Source organism: Capricornis sumatraensis, chromosome 2 (assembly GCF_032405125.1).
Source record: "Capricornis sumatraensis isolate serow.1 chromosome 2, serow.2, whole genome shotgun sequence".
Taxonomy (NCBI): Eukaryota; Metazoa; Chordata; class Mammalia; order Artiodactyla; family Bovidae; genus Capricornis; species Capricornis sumatraensis.
Genome location: NC_091070.1, coordinates 128,688,549 through 128,698,816, shown reverse-complemented (window position 1 = coordinate 128,698,816; position 10,268 = coordinate 128,688,549). Strand labels below are relative to the sequence as shown.

At 42.7% G+C, this 10,268-nt stretch overlaps 1 pseudogene; it reads left to right on the top strand.

The window, feature by feature from the left end:
- The first annotated feature begins 259 nt into the window (after positions 1–259).
- LOC138069322 (galectin-related protein pseudogene) lies at positions 260–4,661 on the top strand (annotated as a pseudogene).
- The last annotated feature ends 5,607 nt before the right edge of the window (positions 4,662–10,268 follow it).

Here is a 10,268-nt window from a genome sequence, read left to right as displayed (position 1 = left end):
GAACCCCCACCTCTTACATCTGCACTGGCAGGCAGATTCTTTACCACCAGCACCACCTGGGAAGCCCACTGAGTACTCACCCTAAATGCCAAATACTCTGCTCTTTTATTCAAAGCCTCAATTCATTCTCATAATTTACAACCTAAAACCTATTATAATTGCCATTTTATAGATGAAGAAATGAAAGCTTATTGGTTTTAAGCACCTTGACCAATGTTCAGCTAATAATTTGTGGAGCTGGGCTGTGAGCTTAGGCAATATGAAACCAGTGCCTTATGGCCTCTGGTACCTTATGGCCTTCTGTTTCCTGTATCAATGGGGCTGAGGGAAAAATCTTGACTTTGCCTTAATATATGTAAGATGTAAATTGTTGGCATACTTGAAAGTCATGTAAGTAACAGATACCTACGGCACTCCCACAACTGATTCTGTTCATCTGTGTGCTCTGACGCCACTAGGGCTGGTGACCCCTACGGACTTGTGAGTACAGAAAGAATGGGTCAAGTGGGCTATGCATGCCAGAAGTGCTATGCCATGGACACGCACTCCTGCTTCTCACATTGGTGTATGACGGCCTCAACAACCCTTTTAACTATCCTTCCAGAGCTATAGAGTTTCTGACTCTGTTTCTATCAAGGTGATGGTAATTATGGGAGATCACTTTCTGTTTCTCTTTTCAACATTATTTTTAATGTTATGTAGATATGTGTTTAAAATGTACATATTTACGGGGCGGTGGAGGGTGGAGAGTATGACCATTTAAAAATCTGAATCTTATAAGTGACCTAGATGCCAGCTAAGAATTTAAGAAGGAGAAAAGTTGCAAATCCAAGCAATTAATTATAAAATATTTAAAAGCCAAGTATAGTACCTATGGGCAGAGAGGCCCTTTCCTTTGAGGAGGTAAAAACTAATTGCAAACACAGAACTATTGAGCAGTCACACTGTGAAGCATGGGGTGCACTTAGCAGTTATCGTCTTCTGTTGGCTGAGCCACATGAAAAGAAAGGTGGCGATCCAACAAAAATGTATTTCAAACCCCCTGGGAAATTTATTCAACAAGTCTACATGAAAAGGAATAGATGATAATGAGAGCCAGGGAGAAAGGCAGACGGGGGCTGTTTACTCTGAGTTGCAGGGAGGTTTGTGAGTCCTGAGATTTTCAATTCCTGAGACAGATCTAGCACATAGTAGGTGCTCAAAAATTATTAAAATAACTAGCAAATCAATGAATGGATGGATAACTTTCCCCCCTATGTTTGAGAAAACAGGAAATTTTATAAATATTATTGAAAAGAGTACTTGTGATGGATTGAATGTTTATGTCCCTCTCCAACTCATATGTTGCAGTTCTACCCACCATCAACATGATGGAATTGAGAGGTGGAACTGGCATTTGGGAGGTGATTAGGGTTAGATGACAGCATAGGTGTAGGGCCTTGGTCTGATGGGATTAATGCCCTTATAAAGAGAGACACTGGAGAGTTTGGCCTTCTCTCTCCCCTTGACTGCACAAAGATGAGGTTATGTGAGAATGCAGGAAGAAGGGAGCCATCTGTAAGCCAGGAAAAGAGTCTTTCCCAGGAAACAAAAAGCCTGGCACCTTGATTTGGGACTTCTCAGCCTCCAGATTGTTAAAAATAAATGTCTGTAGTATTTGTTATGTCTACCTGAACAGACTAAGTCCTTATTTATCTTTAAATCTTACTCTTCTTGAAGTTTTAGTCACTCAGTCATGTGTGACTCTTTGTGACCCCATGGACTATAGCCTGCCAGGTTCCTCTGTCCATGGAATTCTCCAGTCAAGAATACTGGAATGGGTAGCCATTCACTTCTCCAAGGGATCGTCCCAACCCAGGGATCAAACCCACGTCTCTTGCGTTGCAGGAAGATTCTTTACTGTCTGAGCTACCTTGTAACTTGTATAGATATACAATAGTGTGTATATATATATATATGTATATGTATAGATTGATCATTTTCATGATTTTTTAATTAGTTAATTTTGAATGTGAAATAACTTGCCAGTTGAATGAGAATCATAGTATTTTCTATGACTCAGAAGTGCATGTCCAAGGAGAAATTGGTACTCAGATCATAGGACCAATTCCAGGGCCCTAAGAGTCAATGTGGTGGCATAATACCAACATGTAGGCAGCACACCAAAGAATAAATTCTAGTTTCTACACTATAGCTAAGACATAAACTCACTATGCAGTCACTTTCTCTTCTTTTTCCTCTCTTTCTTTCTTCCTTGTATTGGACCTTTGGGACATGTAACAGATAGAAAAGCAAACCGAGGCCATGGGGCTTTGAGACAGGGTATGCTGGATACACGATAACTGCCATAATAAGAGATTTCAGAGGAGACTCAAATCCCTCAGGGCCTGCTTCCTGAGGTCAAGTTTCTGGGGTTGCAGAGTGTTAGCAGACATATTTCCTTCTCTCTCTCTCTGTCCTCCTCATAGTGCATACAAACCATTCCTTAACTAGCAAAGTGCGGTACTAGCAAATTTTAGAAAGTACTAGCAAATCCTGGTTATGAGAGTTCTTGCTTCACCTGTGGGAGCAGTCCTTTCTTTGGGTATACGTAGCCAGGAGCAGATAGCTTTTCCTAAGATTTGTCATAAAGATGAAAAAGGTATAGTAAAGAGCAGTTGAATCCTGGGGACTAGGGTTGGATCTCATGTCTATTTCTTATTGACTATGATCCTTAGTACTTTGCTTAATCCTTCTGAGACTTTCTCCTTCTCTGTAAAATGGGGCTAGTAGTTTCTTCCCTACCTGCTTCAGTGAGTTGATCTCAGAAACAAATGAGGCACATTTGGACATACAAAAGCCTTTTGTAAAACATAATATTCTATGCTGGTGGTGGGCAAACTCTGGTCTACAGGCCAAATCCATACATCTCTCTGCTTGTTTTGTATGGCCTGCAAGCTATGGCTGATTTTTACATTTTTAAATGGTTGAGAAGATTTTATGACATGAAAATTATGAGATTCAGATTCGGTGTTTATATGAATGAGTGTGTATGCTCAGCTGGTAAAGAATCTGCCTGCAATGCAGGAGACTCCAGTTTGTTTCCTGGGTCGGTAAGAGCCCCTGGAGAAGCCTGTCTCTGGATAGGCTACCCACTCCAGTATTCTTGGGCTTCCTTGGTGGCTCAGATGATAAAGAATCTGCCTGCAATGAGGGAGATCCAGATTCAACCCCTGGGTCAGGAAGATACCCTGGAGGAGGGCATGGCAATCCACTCTAGTATTGGACAGAGGAGCCTGGAGAGCTACAGTCCCTGGAGTCGGACACAACTGAGCGACTAACACAAACACACACACATACACAGACTCTAAGAACAGCACATATGCCAGCTTGTTTAACCCTTAAACTGTACTGGTAACCACCATTGCACACTGCCAATGACAGAGGAGAACAGTCTATCAAAAGCTCAGCATGGAGCCTCACTAGAAACAAAAGCAGGTGAGATTGCAGTGTGGTTCTAGGAAGTAAAGTTTATTTTCTGAACCAATGTTTTGCAGATGAGGAAGCTGGTTTGAAGACTGGTCACACATGACAAATGACAAATAACCCAGTTCTTTGTCTGACAACCCAGGTCTGACCATATCTTTTCAGTGTACAAGGTCATTATTTTCACCTACTTATGCTATCAGAAATTAAAGTGATAGATTTGACCCTACCAAATCTCCATAATACAACTCAGCCACACTTGACATTAATAATATCAAAAGCATCTTGGAGTTCATCCAAAGGATTTTGCTCTGGAAGGACCATAAAGACATTGATCACTTTTTAATGCAGAGTAAGGTCAGTGGCACAAATGCTGAGATGACCTTTAAAGTAGGCAATGTACTCATTTTAACTGAGCTTCACCTGTGTTGCAATGGACTCATTTATGAAACTGGTCCACCCACAAACACTTGAAGAGAAAGACCCACCTCCATCTAGTCCCTGTAACTGAAACAGACACTTGTTACATTAATTGCCACTGCCGATGAGCCTTGGACGATTTGCTCAAAGGCCACAGGTTTAGAGACTAGCCTATGGCTTTTGCAACCTGTCTTAAAAAGGTGGGCCAAGCAGCCCCGCCGCCTGGCCGCCAGTTGCCAGCCCTTCGCGCTGTGCGAGAAGACAGTGGGGTCTGTGGCTGACAGCAATGCAGTGGTGAAACTAGATGATGCGCATTTAAACAACTCCTTGGGCTCTCCAGTTCAAGCCGACATATACCTCCTACCACTGACCGTGCCATTTTGTGGGCACATTAGAGGTGGCATGAGACCAGGCAAGAAGGTGTTAGTGATGGGCATTGTAAACCTCAACCTGGAGAGCTTTGCCATCAGCTTGACCTGTGGTGATTTGGAAGATCCTCCCGTAGAGGTGGCATTGAACTCAAAGCAGTGTTCACAGACCAGCAGCTACTCAGAAATTCTTATATATCTGGGGAAAGGGGTGAAGAACAGTTAGTGATCCTTTACTTCCCATTCGTCCCAGACCAGCCGTTCAGGATGGAAATCCTTTGTTAGCATCCAGGTTTCAGAGTGTTTGTGGATGGACACCAACTTTATTTTTACCACCACATTCAAATGTTATCTGCAATGGACACCATAAAGATCAACGGAGCCCTCCACATCACTAAGCTTGGCTGATGTTGTTCAAACCACACCTGTTTCAGAGCATCAGGTGCCGCAACTGTCTGACTGTTGGTCTGGAAGTAGTGTCCTAGCAAGGTCTGAAGACTTAAAAAGAAAACAAAAAGGTAGACTTCACTGTTTTCTTCTTTCTGTGCAGTTTAAACCCAAATGACTTCAATGGTGGTTTGCCCTTAGGAAGCTGTCAGAACTAAGACATGGAGCCATTATTCCCAGAACAAAGTAATACATTTATACTGGATTTTATTCAGACTTAACTGAAATGGATTTGTGATTTGGTAATAAGTTATTCATCTTTTCAAAGCAAGGTAATATTTAGAACAAAAAGTGCTCAAGACTTAAAACAACAACAAAGGTGGTACATAGAAATCAACTCATTTCTGCAAACAAGTGGAATTGTGTAGCACAACCAACATTTTAGTCAGGGTATTTAACATAAAATGTAGATTGTTCAAGGTTTCTTGTTTTCTTTGTTTTTCTTTTTGCACAGCATAATGTTAACTCAGATTTTTTAAGCTTTCTTGTAGTTATTTCTACTAAGTGTATGTGTTAGAGAATGATTAATGTCTCAAGAACAGTTAGTTATGAACTTTTGAATGTACAATTATCTTAGGTCTGAGTGGGGAAATTACCTATTACCATCATGAGAAAGGTGAATTTCTACCTTAAAGAGTTGTCTTATCCTCCTACCCCTAAACTTAGGATCTCTTGATATAAATTGCTGTTAAGTGCTTTTGGGAACTGCAACAGTTCAGTTAAGGCTGCTTTTCAAGTTTTTGATGATTATGTAAAATTCTACTTACATTGCTTTTTCTCCTTACTGTGAATTAGCACAGTATTGGCCTCCTTAAGACTAAATAGTTTTCCCTCGATCTACATAATAGCTCATCAAGTTGTTATTAATCTAATTGAAAGCATATTAACAGGTAATTGCACTGACAATTTTTAAAATGGACTGTTGTATACCTTTTTAAAGGTATAGTATGAAAATGATTTGGGAATGCAATGGAAAGCAGAAGCAAATGGGCCCAAAGAACTTACTTGGAAAGAATTTATATCAACTTAAGCTGTGTCAGACTTTATTTTTTTGGGCTCCAAAATCACTGCAGATGGTGACTGCAGCCATGAAATTAAAAGACGCTTACTCCTTGGAAGAAAAGTTATGACCAACCTAGATAGCATATTCAAAAGCAGAGACATTACTTTGCTGACTAAGGTCCATCTAGTCAAGGCTATGGTTTTTCCTGTGGTCATGTATGGATGTGAGAGTTGGACTGTGAAGAAGGCTGAGCACCGAAGAACTGATGCTTTTGAACTGTGGTGTTGGAGAAGACTCTTGAGAGTCCCTTGGACTGCAAGGAGATCCAACCAGTCCATTCTGAAGGAGATCAGCCCTGGGATTTCTTTGGAAGGAATGATGCTAAAGCTGAAACTCCAGTACTTGGCCACCTCATGCGAAGAGTTGACTCATTGGAAAAGACTCTGATGCTGGGAGGGATAGGGGGCAGGAGGAGAAGGGGACGACAGAGGATGAGATGGCTGGATGGCATCACGGACTCGATGGACGTGAGTCTGAGTGAACTCTGGGAGTTGGTGATGGACAGGGAGGCCTGGCGTGCTGCGATTCATGGGGTCGCAAAGAGTCGGACACGACTGAGCGACTGAACGGAACTGAACTGAACTAAGCTGTTAGTTCATTGTATGGCTTTTATTGTGTGACCCTCACCCATCCCTAAGCAATGACTTTGGAGCTTCAGAGTAGAAGATGCTTCCTACTGCGTGGGCTCTGCTGAGATAGTACGATAAGATAGGATCCAACCTAGGAAATGATCCACTTAGTTTATCTGAAAAGTTAACTCCCAGGACTCTAGGTCTTTGAGTCCAGCCAATAGTGTGAATGCTCCAGTGAAGCTCTGGGATTTTCCCTGTACTTGTGGAACTGATTAGACCACAGGGAGTCTCCAAGAAGAGCCTGCAGTGATACGTATGTCACCACAAGGCAAGGGATGGCTGGAGTCCTAGGTGCTCGATTTCATAAACTGCATTGGCCTTGGAGAGAAGGACCCTTGGCATTGCTCTGGTCAGCTAGTGGTGGCAGGGGAAAGGGGTGCTGGGGTAGGGGTGTGAAGTCACTCAGTCTTGTGTGACTCTTTGCAACCCCCTGGACTGCAGCCTACCAGGCTCCTCTGTCCATGGGATTTTTCAGGCAAGAGTACTGGAGTGGGTTGCCATTTCCTTCTCCAGAGAATCTTCCTGACCCAGGGATCGAACCCAGGTCTCCCATATTGTAGGCAGATGCTTTATCATCTGAGCCACCAGGGGTGGGGGTGTATTTATATATAATTTAGGTTTTGTTTGTACAGTATACTGTGTCTTGTTATGACACATCCTTGTCCTGCTTTACTTTTTGAGTTTTTTTACACAACATGCAGAGGCACTGAAGTGGCCACGTCATTTTCATGTGTCAAGAATGTAGACAGTGTTTCAGAACCAAAGTTTAAGAAAAAGCAAATTAAAATTGTGAATTTTTTAAATAGGTGATATATTTGGATTCTCCCCAACTTTGAAACTGTTTAGCACAGCCCCATTGTGTTATGTAAGAAGATGCTTTATCCAACAAGACTGGCTGAGCATTGAAAAGCTTTATGTCCCAGCTGACTTAACCAGCCATATTCAGCCAGAAGGGCTGTGCTCTGGCTCTGGGTATTTGGAGCCCATGACTAACCTTGTGCAGCCACTAGAATTTGTCGTGTTTGTAGAGAGACCTAGAGGGCACCCTGAAATATATTGGTAGGGGTTTTGATACTTTGTGGTAGAAGACACCCTCCAACCCCAACAGGATGTTTTCTTTGAGTGGGCATCCATTCCCACCCACTGCATAATTCAGCAGAAACTGAAGCTGGGAGTATAACTGTTGGAACTGACACTGTTCTCTCTACCTATCAGGAAGTGGTTGGCAGTCAAGCCCTTAGGCAGCTTTGTGTAAAGATACACTGTAAACCCTTCATTGTTCTGTGGGGTCAGTGAGAACGTCTTGGTTAAGCCTATTGAAATTAAGCTGAATGATGCGATGGTCTGATTTAGGTATAGTTAAGTTATGAGGGGGGTGGGGCGCTAGTCCAGCTGTCCTAATTATTAACTGGAAACTGGAAACTGTTCACATCCTCTCATCAGCATGTGAGGTCTAAGGTGGGAATTCAGGATGAAAAGTACAATTTTAAGCTTCACAGGAAAGCATCTGGATGTGTAAGCTGTTATCTCTGACCAGAGCCCTAATTCTGCAATATGACCAAAACCAAGGAACATAAATAACAATCAGGCTCTGGGGAATAATAGGCAGGCTTTAGACAATCTGTTCATTTCTGCATCAAAATTGGAGTGAATGTATGTATTCTACTTAAAAGTTAATAGAAGTGGCTTCTACTTTCTGGGCTATCCCAGAATTGTCTTAAAATTTTTGTTTTCTTGTAATTTGAAACCCCATTTCAAATCATGCCAACCTTAGTTCAAAACCTCCAAAGAGAGCACTCTTAGAATTGATGATTTGCTAAAATGGCAAATCCTTTCATTGGTATTAAAAAGAAAATATCCAAAAAGAGGGAGGGAGCCATTTTGCCTCGAGAGAAACAGCCTTGGCATTTTCCAGCTACATTATTAATATGGAAATAATGTTCCTATGATGACATATTTTCAAAGAAACACTTTATTTACTGCATGTCAAATGTTGCTAAATGTTTTCTTTCGTTATGATGTCACTGCTGAAAGTTATTTGCACTATAATAAAGGAATTTTCTACCAAAAAAAAAAAAAAGATGGGCCATGCAAACAGCTCTCATGGGAACCAGAAACTGGGAAACTGAGAGACTGAGCAATGTAGTCACAGAGCTGAAGGGAAAGGGAGGCTCTGATATCAAACTGATTTTTTAAATCACACTAAAGCTAATATTAAAAGGAGGTAAAGTCTGTGCTCTGTAAAACAGAGGACATGGGAACTGGCTGGTGGAGAGAAGTGGACAGAAAGACACAGAGATGCTCAGAGATACAGAAAAATAAAGTGGAAGGGGCTGAGTGATGGAGCGGGGGGAAGCAGAGATGCTAAGAGAGACCCAGCCTTGGGACTTCCTGGGTTTTCTGAATTTCCCAGGAAACTTTGGTGAGTCTCTATTCCATACAACTACAAGATCCTGTTTGAAAAGCTCTTTCTCATCAGTCTTTAAAAAGGAAATTTTGGGGGCTTCCCTGGTGGCTGAGTGACAAAGAATTTGCCTGCCCGGGCACTGACACAGGTTTGATCCCTGATCTGGGAGGATCCCACGCGCCACAGAGCAACTAAGGCCGTGGGCCACGAATACTGAGCCTGTGCCCTAAAGTCGGCAAGCTGCAACGACTGAGACCGGCATTCCCTAGAGCCCATGCTCCACAACAAGAGAAGCCGTCACAGTGAGAAGCCATGCGCTGCAACCAAGAAAAGCCTCCACTTACTGCAACTGGAGAAAGACCCGCGCAGCAATGAAGACCCAACACAGCCAGAAATACATTTTTTTTTTAAAGGAAATTTGTGAGAGAATTGGTCCTTCCTCTTTTTGGTTTTAGGGGCTTCCCTGGTAGCTCAGCTGGTAAAGAATCTGCCTGCAATGCAGGAGACCTGGGTTCAGTCCCTGGGTTGGGAAGATCCCCTGGAGAAGGGAATGGCTACCCACTCCAATATCCCAGCCTGAAGAAATCCATGGACTGTATAGTCCATGGGTCGCTTATCCCGTTCTTCCTCTTGTGACCTAACTAATTCAAAGTCTGGAACCAAGAGAAAAGTGAAATGGGAAGCAAGAAGTCAGGGTATTTCATAGACAGAAGACTCAGAGTTGAATGGTGGAACCTGACTACATTGTGCTGAGACTTGGGTTTTATAACCACTCTGCTCCCCTCTGTGGATAAAGGCAGAATTGAGAGTATTTTTCATCCTATAAACTGTAAAAGCAGAGGCAAAATGCATTTTTTTTTTTCCTCCTTCCATTTCAGGACTATGAACCAAACACATCAATCCACTTCGTTACAAAATATCTTTTTTTTTTTTTCTTTCTGATTCAACAACTTGCTCTACTACGTCTAAGGTATTCTAAACACCTGGACCCTTCTAAAACCCTGCCACCCTGCCAGGCAGGTGGTTCTAGTACGAAAAGCCACAGTGGGCAGTCACTTCGCTATACGTTGTATAAGAGACTACCACCTTTCTCCTTCACACTAATTTGCTTCAGACCAAAGCCATGTCAGTTACCAATGCCCGAGGGCCCCCTCCTCCTTTCTGAGCCCACAGTAATTGTCTGCCGGAACAGCCCAGCTGATAGAGGCACTGAGGATAGTTTCATGTTAGACTGTTTGGCCTTCAAACCTGTCAGGCTATCAGAGAAGGGTCTCCCAGGCTCCCCCCCGAGTTCTTTCACCTCCTATGCGCTGTTGTTCTACTTTGCTTGGCAGAGCAGGAGTTAGCAGAGAAGGACCGAGGTGCAGTACTTATTCTCCTGGACTCTAGACTCCAACTACTAGGCCTCCCATCTTGCCTGCACCGCTTAAAAACAGATAGCACTCTCTGAACCTCGGTCTCCTCAT